Source organism: Eulemur rufifrons, chromosome 1, assembly GCF_041146395.1.
Source record: "Eulemur rufifrons isolate Redbay chromosome 1, OSU_ERuf_1, whole genome shotgun sequence".
Taxonomy (NCBI): Eukaryota; Metazoa; Chordata; class Mammalia; order Primates; family Lemuridae; genus Eulemur; species Eulemur rufifrons.
Window position 1 is genome coordinate 4,881,201 of NC_090983.1, and position 21,567 is coordinate 4,902,767.

The following is a 21,567-nucleotide window of genomic DNA, read 5'->3' on the forward strand; positions in this document are numbered from 1 at the left end:
CTTTATATCTACTCTAATTTAGATTCCGTTTATTATAGAAGCAATAAAATACGCAAAAAAAATCAAGCTTGACATCTGATTAAAATGTCCAACCAATTTCTCTGCTCATTATTCTATGTAAAACGTGTGCCTGTATTTTTTTTTTTTTTTACTAATCCTTTAAAGAAGTTAATTGGCCAGCTTTCATTGCTGTTTTCCTTTTAAAACAGTGCGGATCTCAGGCAGGGCTTGTGTTTGGGGAGCAGAATCGTTTCTAGAACAGCCTGAACGAGACGAGATGGAAATTGACGAGGCAGAAGGTCTGTATAAAAATCTAGTGCAGTCGTGCGGCTGGGTCAGAAAAAGCTCTGCCTAAGGTGTGCCAGGCTGCCCTTCCCCCCCACTCCGACCTCTGTTCCATCAAGGTCACCACCAGGCAGAAGGGCATCCAACACGTGTAAGTGATGCCGTGACTCTGGGAATAGGCCTGAGTAACGCACATGTTGTAGCATTGTTGAGTTAGTTAATTCGAAAATATAGTATTGGTGAATTAGCACTTGCTTGAATTTTCCCCCGGGGACAGTGTGAGTTTGTCTTGATCTCTTATCCAGCTTAATCTCTTCGGACCAAGGTTCTTCGGCCCTCGACACTAGTGACTTTTTGGGCTTTGGGCTTTGTCGTAGGGGCTGTCCAGTGCTTTGTGGGATGTTTAGCAGCATCCCTGACCTCTACCCACTGGGCACACCCACTAACCCCGGTTGACATGTTGCCAAATGCCCTGGGGAAAGGGGGTTGTGATCAGAGCCTTGGCTGTGGACCGCAGCGGCCACCTGCTCTTGGAGGACACGCTCCCTTCCCTTCCCCTTGGAAGAGAGGTTTCAGGGTCAATAGGGCCAATCCATTGGGGTCATTTTTGCAGGATTTAGATGGGAACAGTGCAAGGGGGGTGACCAAAGACAGAGGGAGGGTGTGTGTAACTCTCCTCCCCGTCTTTAGGGGTGATGTGGGATCTGTGTGACCCCTCTTGGAGAATCTGTTCTCAGTCTTCCAGGGCTGAAAGGTCAGAGTGGAGCCAGGGAGGGAGGCGGGGACACGGGGAGAGATGGGCCATGACTTATGCTCATGTCTGTGGCACCGCACATGGTTTCTGGCACACGGTGGGGGCTGAGTCTGGTCTATCTTCCCAGCCTGTGCAGAGGCAGTGTAATTCCACCCAGGACGTGGCGTTACCTGGAAGCGACGGTCTCCGTCCTGATGGCTCACGAGGGTGCATCCTGCAGTCACAGGTGGGCGGGCTCGAGCACTGACAGTCTTGGGCACAAACCACCCAGCACGTGCGATGTCCTATTGTGTGACTTGATAGGAACGGTCCATTTTCATCACCTTCTTCCCCACTTATTGATGTTTTTGTTGTTCTTTTTGTTATTAGTCACTATCTGACCGATATGTTTCTTCTGAAGTTTTCTTTCACAGTTTCAGTAGTTGGGCTGGCTAAAACGGAGCATTCGTTTGTCACTAGGACATGACTTAGTACTAACAGGTGCTTCTCTTTGTGGTACCAAAGCTCTGAGTATTGATGGGGGATGCAAATTTATTTATTTTATTTTATTTTTGAGATAGGGTCTCACTCTATTGCCCAGGCTAGAGTGAAGTGGCATCGTCATAGCTCACTACAGCCTCAAACTCCTGGGCTCAAGCAATCCTCCTGCCTCAGCCTCCCCAGTAACTGGGACTACAGGTATGTGCCACCATACCTGGCTAGTTTTTTAAATTTTTGTAGAGATGGGGACTCGCTAGGTTGCCCAGGCTGTTCTGGAACTCGTGGCCTCAAGTGATCCTCCTGCCTCGGCCTCTCAAAGTGCTGAGATTACAGGCGTGGTGGGCCACCACACCTGGCCAGATGCAAATTTAGGTGGGTAGATTGCAGTTGCCACTCTTGCAATGGTGTGATGCTATCTATGGGCATTTAAAACAGTTTACATAGCTCATAATTGGTTTTTGTATGTATGGGCACTATCCAATTATAGGAAGACTGCAAATGAAATTCCCAAAGCACAACATGACTCCAACTGAGCATCTGTGTGTACTATGTTTTCATTAAATAGAACATAGTCCTATAACACAGCATAGAGTACAACATTCTGGATTTAAGCCAGGTGGATGTTTGAGGTCTGTCTAGAGGCTGAGACTCCCAAGTGCATATCTCCAGCCTCGACCTCTTCCCTGAATTCCAGGCTTCCAACCTGACATTCCCACTTGGTCACCCAATAGCCATCACAACTTGGTCATGTCCAAGACCGAATGGGATGCAGCCCGGGCAGCTCACTCTGCCATCATCCGCCCTTCTCAGTGGATGGCAACTTCCAGAGGCTCCTGCCACAAAGCTGGGAAACCTCCTTCACTTCTCTTTTTCTGTCACCCTCCATGCGCATCAAAACCATCGGGAAATGCTACTGGTGGCCGACTGGCTTCAGAGTAGGCCCAGAACCTGATCACTTCCCATTTCTCCCTAGTCGTGGCCCCAAGTTGCTGTCTTTCTCCTCAATTACTGGGCTGGCCTCTCTGCCCCTCCCTGCCCCCGTCTCCTCCCCTCCCTAGTCTTTTCTCAACACAGTAGACAGAGTGATCTTTAAAAATTAAATATGATCACGCCACTCCTTGGCTCAAAAATGAACTCACAGTGGTGGTTTCCCATTTCATTAGAAAAAGGCCAAAACTCTCATGATGTCCCTCAAAATCCAGCATGAATCTTGCCCCCATAAATCCCTAGGCCTTGTCAGCTACCTGCCCCCTTGTCACCACCACCGTGGTGCCTTACTGCTCCCGGGCCTTTGCACCTGCCGTTCTCCTGCCTGGGATGCTCGTGCCCAGATACACCCATGTTCACCCAGTCATTGCTCAAAAAGCATCTTCCCAACTTGGCCCACCCTGGCCACCATATTTACGACTTCAACCTGCCTCCCTCATCCTTGGGACTCCCAATCCCTTCACCTGTCCTGCTCGTTCCTCTTCCTGTAACAGTCAACAACTTCTAACACACTGTGGCCCCTCTTCCTGGTCTGTCGCTCCAGCTGGAATGTGAACTGTCAGGGGAGGGGGTGATCTTTGTCTCCTGTGCTCACTGATGTGTCAAAGTGCCCAGCTCGGAGGCTGGGACATATCAGGTGCTCACCTAGGTGTTTGTTACCTGCATGTGCGTGAATAAATGAAATCTCTCATTTCTTCTCTCCCAATTCCCATCTTTTCTCTTTCTTTCCAGTTCTGGAAGCATTTTCCCACCTGCCCTTTCAGGTTGCTGTTTGTTTTCTGATGTATGCAATCAACTGTTTGCCGCCACGATGAAGTGAAAATGTTCCGTTATCACATTTTTCATGTAGGCTTCTTTTTGACTTGAGGTGACTCTTTCTTCAAGATAGCCTGCTCTGATTGTAAGGATGTAAAGTCCTTTCAAATCATATCATGAATATACCAGAGTTTAAAAAAAATTGTTCTTGTACTTGCAAGAAGTCTTTTTACTGGGCTTAAATTTGATGGACTTGATCTTTTCTTTGGAAGTGGCAAAGTCTTTTAATACATTTAGTCATCATTTTCTCTCTGTTGACGCTTGTTTGGGATTAGTGGCTGAGATGGGCTCTATCAGAAATCGTTGAGGTCGTTGCGCTCTCATCTTTCAATCATTTCAGGAGGGAGAGGGAAACATTGGACTGATTACACCTCTCCTTGACTATTAAACAGCCAATCAATTTTTTATAGAAGGGGCAGATCTGTAGGATAGAGAGGTAGTCGGGTGCTGGGAAGCTGCCCTCCCAGCCTGCAGTGGTTGGATTCTCGGGCTCCCGTGCCCGAGTCCCTGCTGTCTTCCCCGTCTCGTAGGCCTTAGCCTGTTGTCCAGACTCTCAGGGTAGCTCTGGGGCTGGATCAGAGACTTCACGGTGCCATCTTTAACCCTCGACTGTACTTCATCCATCGTCACCCCTCTTAATTGAGGTCCAAATGATCTGGCTGGTTTTCTAGGATGAGTGTGGGGAAGTCGGGATGGCCCACTTGTGCTTCTTGAAGACTCCCTGGCTGGAGTCTTGCACGGAGACAGGCTCCGACCATGCTGTTTCCCCTGCTGAGAGATGTCTTGCCAGTAACATGAAATTCCCATTTCTTAGCTTGGTAGGGTCTGGTGAGGGTTTGCTCCTTCCACGTCGGAGTGTCCTGTTCCGCCCACGCTGCCCTCGTGCCCACTGGGAGCTCAGTTGCTCCTGTGCACACCCCCACATCTCCACTGTCGCCCATCTCCCATCCGCCTGGGGTGCCTGGCGCCCCGACCGTGGGTCTCATCCCATCTGCCCTGTTCCCACTGCCCAAGCACCCAGCTGCAGAGATCTCCCCTCCCCCTAGGACTTCTCGGCCCACACACTCACAGGTACTACCTCTGCCCCAGGTGTTTATATGCCAAAGACTGCTTAACTCACTGTGTCACGTGCATAGCGAGTTATAGAGTGTAGGCCTCAGAAATATTTGTCTCATGAACCAATGTCAAATAATTGCAATGGAGCACCCTTGACATTGTGGGGATTGTGTCTTGAAATCTTTGAGTGCTTCAGGTTGTAGTTAAGGACATAAGTTTTACGGTTAGACAGACTCGAGTTTAGGTACCTGCTGTGTCACCAGCTGTGTGATCTTGCAAAAGTTACCTAACCTCTCTGAGCCTCAGCTCCTTAAAGATAATAACTCTCTTGAAGAGTTTTTGTGAGAAGAGGCATGCAAGGCCTTCCGCACAGTATGTGCATGTGGAAAGTGCTCAGTAAATGGTAATTATTAATATTACTATGTTTAACTTCCATCCAAAACCAAGACCCATGAGAAGACAAGCGGCCCTTCTGACCTGAACTCAATGGCGAGTGCAAGTGAAGAGGAGCTGAGGGGCTCCACGCTTCCTCCGCCACATGCCTGCCAGGATTTGTTCGTGACGACCTAATCCAAACCGCCAGGAGCCAAGGCCAGCTCTGGAGACTTCTTCCTCTTCCTTATTTTTTGACAGTGCAACCTTCTCCTTCTCCATGCCACCCTTCCATGCACGAGGAGAAAAATTGCTTTCCTAAGGCAAAGCATTGTTTTATTAATAATGTCACAATAAATCATAGCGGGCTCCAGTCCCAGCAATAAACCCAGGAACTTCTGTTCTTTTATCTTATTTTTTAGATATTCTTCAATGCAGTACCATTCCCAATAAAAGGAAAGGCATTTACTTTAAATCAAATTCATAATGACTGTCTAGAATTGGCAAAACGCTCTTAGCCGAAATGGCCAATCTCTTTCTCAAACTCTAATGCGTGTCTCATTTCCTGGTATGGAGCAAGCCTTTGACATTGTCTAGAGTCCATTGATAAAATATTTTCTTCTGATTTAATTCTTAAGTACTGTCTTAGCTGGTGCTTTTGGCGCTGAATGACGATCATTTAAGAGCTCCCTGGCTGGGCTGTGAGTCACAGACCTTGGTAATGTTTGGGGCCCTGGTGACTCATCACCCTCAAGGACACAAGTTGATGAGGTTTTCTATAAAATAAAGAGAAAAAGGAGAGTTTGTCAAAGACAGACTGAAGCTTGGCTACGAAGTCTGGGATCAGTGAGACTGCTGGGGGTTGGGGACTTGCCTTAATAGAGGACGCTGGGCTTTGGACACGGTGGTGTGGGTGGGGGCTGGGGTTCCTGTGAGCTGCTCCATGTGCTGGGGAGGTGGAGACCCGGACACCAACACTCCTGGTCTGGCTGGTGGCCCTCGTGTCCTGTGGAGCCGGGTTTCACCAAAGCCGGGAGGTAGGAGTGTCTGTGGGGAATGGTGATGTTGGGGTACATGTCCTCAATGGAACAAGGTTCCAGAAGGCAAATGGGAAAGTCTTGGAGGGGAGGAGTGTTGGGGGAGCAGAGGCAGAGCAGAAAGGGAAGAGTCGGCCGGAGACACTGGCATGGGGGGTGGCGCCCAGGGTGACAGCTGTGCTGTGACCAGCCGCCTTGCGAGTTTGGGGTGTTACAGGCGTAGGCGTGCTCCTGGGAGTTAGTTCAGTGAGCATGTTTTTTCTGAAGCTTGGACAAAATGGAACTTTAAAGATCGAGAAAATAAGAGAGGAGGTGTTTGTACGGCCTGGATGGATGGGGAGAGTGCTGGCGAGACACGGACGGTGTGCTCAGGTTGGGTGGTTGGAGGAGAGTTTGCTAAGGGGCTACTTCCGAAGGTGTGAGAAGGATGTTGGGAAAGTGCCAGGTACAGCGCACCCCCCTGGGACCGGTGATGGTGCTGTTAACTCTCAGCTGTGTTCTGAATGTTTGTGTCCCGAAATTCTGATGTTGAAACTCTAGCCCCCAAGGTGGTGGTATTAGGAGACGGGGCCTTGGGACATGAGTAGGTCATGAGGGTGGGCATAGTGCCCTTGTAGAGAGCTAAGTGGTCCCTTCCACCACGTGAGCATATACTGAGAAGGCCCTCGCCAAACACCAAATCTGCTGGCACCTTGGTCTTGGACTTTCCAGCCTCCAGAACTATGAGAACTAAATTCCCATTGTTTAAAGGCACCCAGCTGGTAATATTTTATTACAGCAGCCTGAACAGACCGAGACACTGAGCTAAGACAGAAGCTTGGCTCTTTGGTCCGTGGATGAGGGAGTCAGCCAGCCCTGTGACACCACCCCGGACCCGGAGAGCAGAGTCCCCCCCCCCCCCCCCCGTCTCCTACAGGCCCCCACTGCTGTCCCCACTGGGTCCAGAGGCAAGGCCCCACCGCTGTGGCCCACGCCCATCCACCCTCGGGGCAGACAGCGCTGGGCAAAGGCACAGACTGGACGTGGGGGCGGGAATGGGGGGCCGAGCTGAAGCATGTGCTGGGCTGTTTGGGGGTGACCATCGTCTACCTTCCTCGTCCTCCTCCCTGGAAATTTTGCCTGGAAACAGCTCTGCTTTTCCTTTCTAGGCTGTCACCTGACTTGGGGTCAGGGGTCCTCTGTGCTGTGTGCCCTGCCACCCTCTTGGTTGCCCCCAAATGAGAGCGGGAAGTGAAGGAGGCCACTGTGCTGTCCCAGGGTGCGGTCCTGCCCTTCCCTGTGCTGCGCGGTCCGTGATGTGCCCGGTGCTCCCGCGAGATGGGCACAGCTGTGTGTCGCTCTCCGCTCTCTGCTTCCCCGCGCAGAGGTGTTCGCACTGGGGGCTCCAGAGACCCGCCAGGCTGGCAAACCGGGGTTTGTTGGAAGAAGAAAACCCCGGTTGGCACTATTTGGCCTGAAGGCAGGTGTGTGGGAAGACAGCGGCCAAGGTCCCCTCAGCCTCCACGTGGCCGGGCTCTGAGACTGCCCTCTAGCAAAGGGGAGGAGCTTCTCACGGGGAAGTGAGCTGTGTTGATGTTTCAAAATCTAACGTGTACATAGAAATTGCTGAGAAATTTTAAACTTTAATCTGCCCTTAAATTGCATTTGCTGATGTTGCTCAGAAGTGTATTCACTGGATAATTTCTATTTCCAGAAAAAAGGTTCACCTTAAAGTTAGGGCCAAGCTGGGAAAATGACAGTCAGAAAGAAAGTTTGAAAAAATGGGAAAACATGGACAATAGGGATATACGGGGGAAATTCCCTTCTCAGTCACGCACAGCTGCTCTGGACACTGTTGTCCATGTGCACACACACACAAAACCACACACACACGCATACATGTGCAACCACATGCATGCACACACACACAAGGCACCACACCACACGCACCATATCACGTGCACGCACATCATACCACATACATATATATCAAACACAATCTCACACACAGCCACAGATACATATGCACACACAATCGCATACATACAACCACACACAATCACACACACATAGTCGTGTGCATGTGCACACACACAAAGCATCACACCACACACACCCTACTACAGGCACACACATCATACCACAGGCATATATATTAAACATACACACAATCACATACACATAATTGCACACATACCACAGCACAATACAACCACACACAGAGTCACATGCATGCACACACACACACTCCATACCACACCTATCATACCATATGCATGCATACCATGCCACATATGTGTCAAAACACACACAATCACACACCATACCACACACAACAACCGCCTCCCCGCTGCTCCCTCTCCTCTGTGCCCTTAAGCCAAACGCCCCATGGCAATCAGACGTCCAGCATAGAGTCGAGTGACTGTTCTCTGCTAGAGGAGAGATGACCCGGAAGAAGCTGTACGAGCTGCCGCAGATCATCGACTTCCAGGTCCCCCCATGCAGCCCTCACAAGGCCACCCATCCTGACAGCACCAAGGTGCGAATGGATGTTGTGTTTGCTGAAGCTCAGTGGTAGCTTTTACCTCTGTTTCTCCCTCATGGTTCCGCAGCTGTGTGAGCGTGAGCGTGAGTGTGAGTGTGCAGGGGTGTGTGTGTGAGTGTGTGAGTGTGCGGGCGGATGAAGGGTGGGGAGAGGCAGTAATCACACGTGTGGGAACAGAGCTGAGTACAGTCAGCTTCCTAAATGGTTTAGTGAAACTCTGGTTTCCAGGAATGTGTCTGAGTAAATGCTGCAAATGCACGTTCTCTATGAAAATCTGGGTTTAAAAGCCCAGAGGCAGCATGATATCAGATTTCCAGATTTAGCATCTTCCCACACCCTCAAGCCCAATTCAGAGTCTTTCCTGTCCAGACTCTGTTTTTAGCCTCTGCATGTGGGAACCACAAACACCAGCTGCAAACGGCCCCTGTGGAAGTGGGCATCTTGGCAGCGGCAGAAGCTTCCGTCACCCCTGCTGGGAGCTTTCAGTGGGAAGAGCAGAGGGTCACTCCCACCCCCAGGCCCTCTGGGGGCTCTCTGGTTTGCGGGGAGGAAGCTTTGTGCTGGGTGAAAAAGCACTGAGAAGTGCTGGGTCCCCAGCCTCCCTGCCCGTTCGCCTCCTCCCTGGCTCTGGCCTGGAGCGATGGGCGTGGGGGAGCCTACTCCAGGCCCCCAGGCTCACAGGAGAGGGCAGACCCCGAGGCGGGAGAGATGGAGGGGGCAGCTCATCCGTGATTCCCACACTGGGCAACCCCTGGCGTCATCTGTGAGCTTATTTAAAAAGCAGATTACCCGAGCCATTTCCAAGATGTGCAAACTCAGACTTTTCAGAAGTGGGTCCCAGCACGGGTATGTCCACACGGCTCCCCAAGGGAGAGTGACGCAAACACGAATCTGTCTTCAGATTTCTCTGTGGTTGACCCAGCTCACCAGCGGAGCAAAGCAGGGATCTGGGGCAGGAACTCCATCTTGGCAGGCTTGGGACCAGTTTCATGCCTCCCAGAGTGAGATGCTTCCTCCCACTCCAAGCCTCGTTACTCCTACTCGTTCTCTGGGTCTTCGTTCATCCTTTGCCACTTTCTCTGACCTCCTAGCCTAGGGACAAATGTCCCTTCTGTTTGGCCCCCTAGCATTCTGACATTTTTCTATAATGAACCCTAATTCACTAAATTATTATTTCTTGTTAACTTACCCATTGCTCTCACTAGACAGTAAGAGGGCAAAGATAATGTATCGTCTACATTGTATTCTTAGGGCTTGGCAGAGGTACTCAATGAAGACTTTTTTTAGGGGGGGGGCACCCAAGCTCAGAGGACTGGAAAGGAAGTAGATGCATGGAAATAAGGACAGGAAGCATAACTGACACCTGAAACCTTCCCTTATTTTCAGACTTTGACTCACTGTGACATATATCGGTCAGCAATTGCTCAGTAATGCTGTGTGATAAGCTACCCCAGGGCTCAGCAGCTTAAAACAACAATCATTTACTCTTACACTGCTGGGCTGACTGCAACTCGGCTGGACTTTTTCCTACAGTTTTCAGGCTGAGCTCAGATCTGTTCTCATTCCGGCTCCCAGACTGAATGGGTGGGTGGTGGCCACCTGGGGCTCGTTCTTCCCCTGGCAGAGATCAGAGGCAGAGGCCAAGCCACACTGCGAAAGCACGTTTCAAGCTTCTGCACACGCCGTGTCCACTAACACCCCCCTGACCAGAGAAAGGCGCGTGGCCACGCTCAACCTCAATGGGCAGCGTACGCCATCCACAGCATGAAGGGAGAGGAGAGAACAATTTCTGAACTATAATTCAGACTACCAAATAACTTAATTCTATTATCTTAATATTTTGGTGATTTCTTGCCGAAGAGGAATCACAATAACAATATTTAACATTTGTTGAGTCCTCATTAATGTCAAACATAGCTCTGTGGGCTCTATGTACATTTTCTCATTTAATCCTCCTTAACATCCTGTGAAGCTGGTGCACGGTGTCAGGCACTTGCTGTGGCACAAGCTGGAAGAAGCAGCGGGGACCCAGGCACTTCTGATTTCCAAGCCCAGCTCCTGACACTGCTTGGCAGTCTCCTCTCCTTTCTCTCTCAAGAGAGGTTATGGCGGGAACGAGGGGGAAGAGATTCTGGGCTGGAGACTGGGGGAGTCACCGGAGCCCGCATGGGGAGACTGGGGAAGCCAAAGGCAAGCTCTCCTCATTTCACTTTTGAGCTAAACCAGAATGAACGTGTACATATCCAAAACAATTAATGGCCAGTCACCAAAAATGTGCACTGCAGCAGATGGCAGGTGCTGAGATGTATAAGTAGTCCCCCTCCTCATTTGACAGATGAGGACGTGGCGTCTGAGTGGGGGGAAGTAACTTGTCTGGGATATACGGCTCTGAGTGGCGGACCTGGAGGAAAACTAGGTGTGCAATTCCAAATCCAGCACACTGTTCCTGCTTGCTCTGTGGGAGCCACCAGGGTGGTGTGGGGTACCTCCGCCCTGGGAGGGTTTCCTGGGTAATCGGGATAGAACATCCAATTGATTCTGCAGAAGCAGCCCAAGCATTTGCACTGTTAGGTCCAACAAAGCAAACAGACCGACGTTTTCAATTTACAGGCACCACCTCGATGATGTTTATTTAACATGCAGCCACCTGGCGTTTGTACAGTCCTACCAATCATTTAGTGGTGGTGATGTAAATATTAACTCTCAGCTGATGTGTTTTATCTTATTTAAGAGTGAAAAAAATGCAAAACCAAACGAATGATAGGTTTAGAGAGGGAAAATTATCTAGAAATAGGGTTTATTGTTAATATTTTTACATATTTAATATTTGTTCTTTTCAACAGCTATCTATATTTTATGAAGAGTGAAATGGTTGGGTTGGCTTTAACTGTGGTTTTTTAAGGACAGAGAAGGTATGGGGAAAATAAAGGGAAGAAGCGTGCAGTTTTGCACACTTGCATAGGTGGCAAGTTTAAGGTTGCATAAAAATAGGCGGTTAGGAAAGAAACAATAAAAATGGCATTGAATGCGTATGTTAAAAAATCACCCACTTTTAACACAAATCAGGTTCATTAGAGTCATAACAACTTGTCCTGGGAAGTAGCAGTTCTTCTTAAGCACAGCTCTTGATTGTTCTGAAACAGTGCTGTGGCGTCCTGATGTTCTGGTCTAGAGTTTGATCTTCTGTCTTATTCAGCACTGTATCCTGAGCGATGGGCGATCAATCAGCATTCGTTTGTGGGTTGACCAGATTAGGATGCAGAAGGTCACAACAGGCTGTTGTCTGCAGCATGGAAACTAGAAAAGTCTAAATAAAGCAAAATAAAAAGAAAACAAAAACAAAAACCCAAACATATTTTAAAAGACTATCTAGGAGGTTGAAAAAATGTCTAAAGGAACAAAATTCCAGACAAAGACAAACCATTCCTGTGGGAGTGGACATCAGCAAGCATTTTCCCTGCTGAGGGCAGCAGGTACATTTGAGGGCCAGCAGACAGGGACCATTGCTGTGGGAAAGAGCGAGCCAGGGGCACTTTAATGGCCACGTGGCCTGGTCACGTGGGTGGAAGTCGGGAGAAGATCCCAAAGCAGGCTAATCCTCACCCATTCGCTGTCATGGGACTCCTGGGTGCCTGGTGGTTCAGAAACTGAGGGAGGGGCTGGAAAGCAGAGGGGGGCTGGTGGGGGGCAGAGAGAGAGGGGGTAACGAAAGAAGGATTTACAGGGAAACTTATAGCTTTAAATATAAGTAAACAAGAAAGCTTAAAAACCAATTTTTAAAGCTTTCCTCTCAAGAAAATATAAAAGAGAAAATTAAAGCAAAAGAAAAAAAGAAAATGAAAGAAATAGTAAGAGTAAAGACAGAAATTGGTGAAATAGGAGACAGACCTATAATTAAGAAAACAATGAGGTCAAATGTTGGATCTTTTAGAAATATTCATAGATTGATATATTTCTAGCAAGACTGAGCATGAAAAGAAAGAAAATACGATTACTATGATAAGGGATGAAAAAGGGGGAAATTACTATAAATCCTGACATTTAATGGATAATAAGCTATTATGATACTATACATAAATTTTATAAATAATGGATTTGACAGCTTTAGATAACATGCACAAAGGATTGAAAAAAACCATTTATCAAAGACACAAAAAAAATTTAAAATACTTGTTGAATGAATAAATATTTTATGTAATGCAGTTGTGAACTTTTTCCAGAGTTTTAACCCAGCTCTTATTTGTTTAAAATGTAAAGTCTTTTGCACTTGAATTTGACCTTCTGTTACTTTTACATGTTTGTCAAGAGGCTTGTTTAACAGTTAGGCACCTCTGGTATAGTTATGGACCTTCGAGCTACAGGATCTGGAGGCTGGTCTTCTGTCCATACACTGAGCAGTGTGAGCATAAACACATCCTTTCTGCCTTACTCCATGGATATGACCAGGTAGCTCATGAGAGAAGGAAGTGAAACTGCTTGGAGTTCTCTAAGATTCTTGAATCTGTGGTTTAGAGTCTTTCATTATCTTTGGAAAATTCTCAGCTATATTCTCTTCAAATATTTCTTTTGCCTTGTTTTCTCTCTTTTATCCTTCAAGGATTGCAGTTATTTGTGCATAAAGCTATTTGGTATTGTCCCACAATTTTTTAGTGTTCTGTTCTTTTTATTTTCTAATTTTTTTTTTTTCTTGTGTGTTGGTTGGGTAATTTCTATTGCTCTGTCTTCAAATTCAATGATTCTTTCCTTAGCTATGTCAGTTCTACTGATGAGTCTGACAAACGCACTGTGAGGTTTGTTTGTTGTTTTTAATTTGTAATATTTTTCTCTTGGCTTTTATAGTTTTCATCTTTCTATTGAATTTTGGCATCTGTTCATATACTAGAGATTTGACTTATTAATTATAATTATTTTAAATTTCCTATGTAGTAATAATAATATCTGAGTCATCTCTGTGTCTGGTTTTGTTGATCTCCTTTTCTCTTGGAAAAAGATGGCCTCTTCTTGCATTTTTGTGTTAATACTGGACATCATGTGTGGACTAGTAGAGACTGAGGCAAATGGTATTATGCCTGGATTGGGCAAACTTTTCCTCCTACACTGTTAGTGTGGGATTGAGTCACAGTGGTCAGAAGTTGAGTTGGGTTTGGGTTTTCTTTTTGGTGTGGTTATGTTCAATGTACCATCATCCTCATTAAATTCCTTAGGTTTTATTTTCTACTTATGGACGGGTCTTGGGGGCTGGAGGGTTTTTCTCAATGTTCCTGCTCTGCATTCGGCTGTAGGCCTTCTCTGTGTGCCTCTGTTACAGACAGGGTCTTTCTCCATGTCCTCAACTTCCTCCCAGGGTAGACTCTTGTTTCTTGGTGCTTGGTAGCCTGGTGATTGTGCTAATTGGGTTCTCTGTTGTCCTGGCTAAGCCTCAGTCTTAGGCAGGCCTATGTGCCAGTGTTTTTAGTCTGTGGCTTTCAAAGTGATGCTGTCCCTTCTCCCCATGATGGCCAAACTCTGCTTTGTGTCTTTGGTGAGACTTTTATGGGGGAGCCTTCAATGGTATTGGTATAGGGTCATGGGCCCAGCACGGTTCTCTTCCTCAGAAGGAGAGGAGTAAAGGATTTTTATTTTTACCTTTCTCCTATCCCTTGTGGGTCCTCTGTTGCACTGTATGGGAGATGGTCTTTGCTGTGCCTCCTCCAAAGGCTTAAGCCTTTTTTTGTTGTTGTTCCTAGTGGAATGAGGTCCTGGTGCAAGAAGCAGCAATCTTTTTCTAAGAGGCAAGTCTTTCCTGTGTCTGTGGTTGTTCCCATCCTCCAGGCCTGTACCACTGAGGAAGCTATTTCCCATCTCCCCTACCCCTGATCTTTCTTTTAAGTATCTACCAGAGGTCGGTGGAAAAGAGCCTTCAACTGGGCACAAACTCCTCTGTGTCTGCTGAGGCTCCATATTCTCATGCAAACCCACACGCCACCTTAGAATTTTCCCGAGTCCTTCTTACCTGGCTGCATGGTGCCCAGCATCTCCTCCTCTCGTGTGCGCCACAGGTGAGCACATGCTGTGTTCCAGCTTGGAGCTACCTGCATTTCTTTGGATTTCAGGATACCCGGTTGCCGGCACCCACAGGTGTCTGACAGGTCCAGCAATGCTATGATCGCGTGACTGGCCTGGCCTTTTTTATCGTGAGGGTGGGGGGGACACTCTTTCTACCATTCTGCATCTCAGATGGAAGCAGAGAGCCACATTTTATTTTCTATTCAACTTTAGTCTTTTTGGGGGATTTTCCTCCAAATAGCTCTGAAGAAAAAAAATCTCGATTTGATTTCCAATCCAGAGGATGCGTTTCCAGTGTGCAGGGCCGGGGCGAGTGGAGTTGGCTGAGCAGCGTCAGTTTTGCAGGACTCTGAGTCTCTGCGCTGAAGAGAGAGGAGCCCTGAGGCTGAGTTTAATTTCTTAACATTTATAGCAAATTGAACCTTGTAATGAGAGGCCTTGGGATGACCCTAAATTTCTTTTAAACTCTATCGATCGGTTTGACCTATTTTATTGCCTCGTTGTGACAAGATCTGATTAACAAATATCTGAAATTTTCCTCCTTCGTGCCGGTCCCCAGCTCATACAAAATAGTCCTACTTTTATTGCCTAAATAGGTCCTCTTGGAACTGTAGATATTCTGGGAAACCTAGACCAAAATTAACTACCCAGAAAGCACCATCAGTGAGGCCTCACTGACCTGGCCGTTCCGGAATTCCAAAGTCAGGGCTCGTGTTCTGTAGTAGAAAATTGCTTCTCCGGGCAATTTTCTCTGAACGATGTTTTCTCTGGTGTTAAAGCTCAGATTGCTTCACTGTGTCTTCAAGCAGAGAGCCCCAAGGAGGGACACTGCCCCCTCAGTGTCCCGTGCCGATGGCAGTCCCCAGTCCTCCGATCCCCTCCTAAAACACAGCCTTCGACGAGCCCTGCTCAAGTCTAAATTAACGGCCACCGGAGTCATTTCCAGAACTGACAATTTAGGATGGCAATTAACTTATGGTTAATTAATCCTGGTGTTAACCACCTCAGCTTGGGCTTGGCAATGATGCTTGAAGTTTAAAGGGGGGAAAGAGGAGGAGGAGGAAGAGGCTTATCGCAGCAAAGGACACGAACAGCTGTGGGACTCGCAAGGGTGAACGCGAGGAGTTCATGCAGGAATATGTCGTATCACTTCGCTGTGCGAGGAGCTTTCGTTTAGACTAAGTCCTGTGGTTAAAGTGGCAAAACAAGCTTCTTCTGGAGGACTGAGGCATTGCCTTTAATTAGCAGTGTTGTTAGGAGCTGAGCAGCGCTCTTCATTAGGCAGCGAGGCTCATTAGTGCACGATTCACGGTCACGGGGCTTCCTCTGGGAGAGGACGGACTCTGCAGCCTGTACGTCCTCATCCAAATGACGCACGAGGACCCCGCGTGGCCTGGCGGGACTGGGACTGGGAAGGTGGTGGGGTGGAGGGCGGAGTCTCCAACCTCACCTCCGGCTCCCATCGAGTGCAGAGGGCAAGGACCGCCCAGGGAGTGGTGAGATGACAGCGGAGACCCTTGCCCGCCCACAGGCCCTGAGACTAAGATGCCCCTCACTCCTTCACCTGCTGCTGTCAGGAAGTGAGGGCCCCCAGTATGAATGCTCCGGATGGGGGCTGGAAACTATAACTGGGGGCCAAATCTGGCCCACCGCCTGATTTTGTAAATACAATTTTATTGGAACGCAGCCGCGCCCCCTTACTTCGTTTGTGGCTGTTTCACGCTGCGGTGGCAGTGTTGAGATCGAAAAAGTTTGCCAACTCCTGTTCTAGAGCACTGAAGCACCAAAGCGCTGTAATGATTCGAGGTGGAAATCCTTCCAGATTGCACTGCCTACGTTGTCTTTGTCCGTAAGGTGAGAATACAGGGACAATCATTTGACTTACAAGAAAAGCAGCAGCCACCGGCCGTGCAGCGCAGGGATGAACATCCTCACGCTGCCGGGAGCCCTGAGGACATCGCTGTGTGCCGTGCTGAAAGTGACAGTCTTAAGCCATCAAGAGAATCATTTTTTTGTGCTTATTTTAATATTGTTTTTCTTATTGTCAGGCTATTAGCCTTGATTCTTGCTTCCGTCACTTACACCAGCCTCGAAATGCCCTAACTGCTCCGTTAGGGGACTAACACGATGCTTCTACCCACAGCCATTTAGGAACGGGAGTCTGCCTGGGGCCAGACTGTGTAGGGCACCACAGACCACAGGGAGGCGTTGGAAGCCCCTGGAAGGTCTCGTGTGTCTACACAGGGATGGTGGCAGCGAGATCGACGCACTCACTTTGCGTTTTGCGAGGCCTCCGAGCACCCGTGCAGGAAGGGCCAGAGGGAGGAAGGAGTCCAGGGGCACCCGATGTTGTACCGAGTAGAGAGTGCCCGTGTTCCTCGAAGGCCCTGAGTTCAGGCCCCGTGCTGGGGACAGGGCCTCTCTGGTCACCAGACTCTCCTTGCCAGCACCCAGAGGCTGAGGGGAGCCAGCGGGAAGGTACTGAACCGACTGACTTCAATCGTGCCTCTAACTCATTGTGTAAAACAAACCAGGACCAAGCGAATAAGAGCCCCTGTCACCCAGGACCCTTGCAACGAGGAGTTTCTCTCGCTGGGCCAATTGCATGAAGCCACAGGCAGGACTCAGTGTGGACCCAGAAGTCAAGACAGACCCACAGGCCACAGATCACCAGCCCCCTCCCTCCGTCCTTTATGTCCATCTGAATTTTTAAATTGTCACATCTTTTTGCTTTAAAAAAACAAAGGAAGCCTCTAGGTTGCACTAGTGTTGTTGCTGTTCAAAGTTCACAGGTGACGAGATGAAGGATGTTGCTTGGACATCTTCCTCTGGCCATTTAGATGGTCCCATAAAATGGCAAACGAGTCTTGCCTTGTTCACTAATGTCCAGGGCAGGTCCTTAACTTCACTTCTGCAGAAACTCGGTTTTGCCAACGCACTGGGGGTGAGTTTCCTTAGCGGCGGGTCTGGCTGTCTCTCCGAGGCTGGTACGTATCTCTACCCGTAGCTAAGGCCGTGGATGCAGACGTAGGTGTGCCCACCAGCGCATCCGTGCGCACGTGTGCCTACGTGAACAAACCTTAGCCGGTCTGTCACGTGTCAGGGGAAATGTGCCCGCGTGGTCAATGCTTGGGACAGCCCGCCAAGCACAGTGCCCATCCTGTCCTGCCCCAGGGCTTGTGGTAGAGCAGACGGCTTCCCGGGAGCACAGAGTCAGCACGAAGGAAGCTGCTGCCCTCAGGAAGGTGCCACCCACCTCGGGGGAGGGTCTACCACACCGTTGTCAGGGTCTGTGTCAGTGCGCTGGGGCCGCCATCACACAGTAGCTCAGACCAGGTGGCTCAAACTGCAGACACTCACTCTCTCACAGTTCCGGAGTCTGGAAGCGCGAGACCAAGGTGTTGGCAGGGCCGGGTTCTCCTGAGGCCTCTCTCTGTGGCTTGTAGACTCCGCCTTCTCCCGTGTCCTCACCTGGTCTCTCCTCTGCCCCTGTGTGTCCTGACCTCCCCTTCCTGTAAGCACACCAGTCGTACTGGAGTAAAGCCCACCCCAGTGGCCTCGTTGAACCTTAATCGCCTCTTTAAAGATCTTAACTCCACGTACAGTCACATTCTGAGGTCCCAGTGGTGAGGACTTTGGCATATGAATTTGGGGAGGCAGAATACAATTCAGCCCATACCATGATCGAATCCAGGATGCCAATAGCCTTTGTTCTAAGAATTCGAGACTTTCCCCACACACGGCCATAGCTGGTCTGCCCTCTGCTTATGCAAACACGCTCTGATACAGACGAGTGGGTTCTGCCTTCCTGAGATGCCTTTCCGTGGGTCCTCTGAGTGTCCCCAAACTTTTCCATCACACATTAGCAGCCTCCTGTTGTTCTGCAGACGGCTGGTCACACCCCTCATGCGAGAGCTTTGCTGACTGAGCCCAGAGGGAGGACCCGTGTGCAAATACTTGGGGGCACCTTTCTCTCCTCCCCTCCCCGCTCCACAAACTGCCAACAGAGATGACTATTTCTTATAAATAAGACAAGGAATATGAGGAATTATTGAACTGGGGCCATGGAAATTGCAGAGAGAAAAATCTGAACAAAGAAAACATCTACTTCTGTGGGTGACACAGTGTTGGGAGAAATCCAAAGATATCTTGACAGCCTTGAGCAGTGGACGGACTCTAACAAGATGAGGTCTGATTGGGGATAATTGCTCAGTGGGGTCCTTGCATTAAGACGATTCGGCTGTAACATGCAAGATGAAGGAGATGCGGCTTCGCAGCACAGGGAAGCCAGAGGCTTTGGGTGACAGCGAGTTTGTGCCTCTCAGCTCCCCTGGAGCCGCGGCAAGCCGAGCCCCTGCCATGGTGGGGTTTTGTCTGAAACTTGGGGGCAGGTCATTTCATTTTTCTTGGGACAGATCTCTAGAGCTAATTCTTCGGATGTGGGCACCACACTTTAAAGGGGGTGGCAGAATGGAGTAATGGTTCTTGAAACTATGTCCTGGGGAAAAATATGGAGTAACGGGAGGTATTACAGAGGAAGAGCATGCTGGCTTATCAAGCACCTGCAGTGTGGTCAGGTAGACGGTAGATGGGACTCGTTCTGTGGGATATAACTTGGAGACCACCAGGTGGAAATTAAGGGGAATTTGATTATTTACCAATATAATAGCTAACCGCTACATGTGAGGCTCGTGGCCTTAAACTGGAGATGTTTAAGCAGAAACTAGGCTTGGGGAGAAACTTGGAGATGTAGAGGAGATTCAGTTATCTAGAATGAAAAAAAAGCATGGTTAAAAAATAGAGAGCAATATAGTAGAAATAAGTCCACAATATATCAATCATTGCAACAAACATGAAAGTGTGAATGCAATTATTAAAAGACGCATAATCCAGCCGGGCAGGGTGGCTCACACCTGTAGTCCCACCTACACGGGAGGCTGAGGCAGGAGGATCGCTTTGGCCCCAGAGTTGCAGGTTGCAGTGAGCTATGATCACACCACTGCATTCCAGCCTGGGTGACAGAGCAAGGCCCTGTCTCTAGAAAATAAACAAAAAAGGATGTACAATCCAAATTATGTTGTTTACGAGAGTAAAAAATGAGCTGACAAAAAGGTTAGAATTAAGGAGGTAGAAAAGATATACCAAATAAATATTGACAGGATGGAAGCCAGTAGCTTGTAGCTAGAAAGTAGCAATACTAATATCAGAAAAATATATGTAATCCAAGGTTGCATTTATCTCCCTATATTAATTCTCTGCATAGTACTCCTCATGGATATTTTCTCTCCTCTGCTGCATGCTAGACAATAAATATTGTGGGAACAGGGACCTTGTTTGTTCTGTCCACTGCTGAATCTTGAATGCCTAGAACATTTCTTGGGCCATAGCCAGTGCTCAGTGGATATTTGTTGATTGAAGGAATGACTCCTAAGATGCCTTTGAGTACTGAAATTCTAGGATGGAGGACATGGAACTGACCCTTGTTCTGGTTACTGGTGCTGTGTAACAAACCACCCTAACACTTAGCAGCTTAAAACACCAACTTGCTATTATCTCCCGTGGTTCCATGGGTTGACTGGGCTCAGCTGGGTGGTTCTCGCTTGGAATCTCTCAGACGGTTGCAGCCTGCGTGGCTGGAGCTGGGATCATCTGGAGGCTTAACTATACTGGATGTCCAAGAGGGCACACTCACACGGCTCGTGGGTGATGGTGGTTGTCAGCTGGGAGCTCAGCTGGGGCTGCTGGCTACAGCATCTATACAGATGCTCCTTGACTTACCGTGGGGTGACATCCTGATAAACTCATTGTCAATTGAAAATATCTTAAGTCAAAAATGCACTTAGTACACCTAACCTACCGAACATCATAGCCCAGGCCAGCCTACCTTAAACCTGCTCAACACGCTTACGTTAGCCTACAGCTGGGCAAAATCATCTGGCAATACAACACGCTGTAGAGTATCGGTTGTGGTTTACCCTGATGCTCATGTGGCTGACCCGGAGCTGTGGCTCAACACGAGAGTATCATACTGCACATCGCCAGCCAGGGCAAAGGTCAAAACTCAAAATTCAAAGTATGGTTTCTAATGAATGGGCATGGCCTTCACACCACCACAAATTCCACGTAGTGTTAAGTGGGGCCATTGTAGGCCAGGGACCGTCCGTATGTGGCCCCTCCATGTGGCTTGGTGTCTCACAGGTGGGTGGCGGGAATCCGACAGCCAGTGTTGAGAGTGACGGGACGTGGGAGCTGAGCCTGGGAGGAGGCGGTGCTGCCTGTGTCACGCCTCCTGGTCATGCGGTCACAGAGCCCACCTAGACTTCAGGGGGAGGACACAGCTTCCCTCCTTGATCCCCTCTCCATGGGAGGAGTGTCAAGGAATTAGTGGTCATCTTTAATCTACCATAGACATCTAAACGAGGGGGACTTTGCGTTTTATCTCTACAAACGACAGCACCTGACAGGTGTGATTGGCTAAGTCTAAGCCCCATCTCTTCCCAGGGAAGGGAAGGTCCACCATGGAAGAAAAGAGTAACATTCTAGAATTTCTGCAGGATGCATGGGCTGGACCAGATGCCTTCTAAGACCCTTGTCTAGTGCCGACGTTCTTACGTGGGAGCCGCAGCCAGCAGAGCACGGAGGAAGCTGTGGCAACTCAGTCAAACCTCAGACGGCCGCGGGTTTCACCGAGGGGAAGAATTTGAGGTCTGCCACGGAGATTGCACACTTCCTCCTCGCCCGCTCTACACACATCTTTAAGCATTTCTTTATGAGAACCGCCCTCTAGAATCTGATGCCAAGAACGGTGCCCCATGCCGTGCGACACCTGGCTTGGGGACTGTAATCCCTCAGACAGGTGCCGTATCTGTCGTGCAAATGCTGACCCCGCCCCCCCCTGAGAGATGGAGTCGGCCTCTGTGCCTCTCGGCTCTCTTCCTTTCCAGACACAACGATGAAATGAAAAAGTAACAGTGGCTTTTCAGTGCTTTGGGTTATGGTCGATTTTTAGATATTGGACACATTTGGGAAATCGCTAATTAATTTCTCTCGCATTCTTACCCCCGTTCCCAAGGCTGCAGACGCCCTCTCCTGCAGGGGGTTCTTGGGAGGAGCCTTCAGATGCCTGCCCCATTAACGTCGCAGCTTGGAGTTTCCTGTAACTATGGAATCAAACTCTAAACCAGCAGGAGGAAAAGGCAGCATTTTACTTT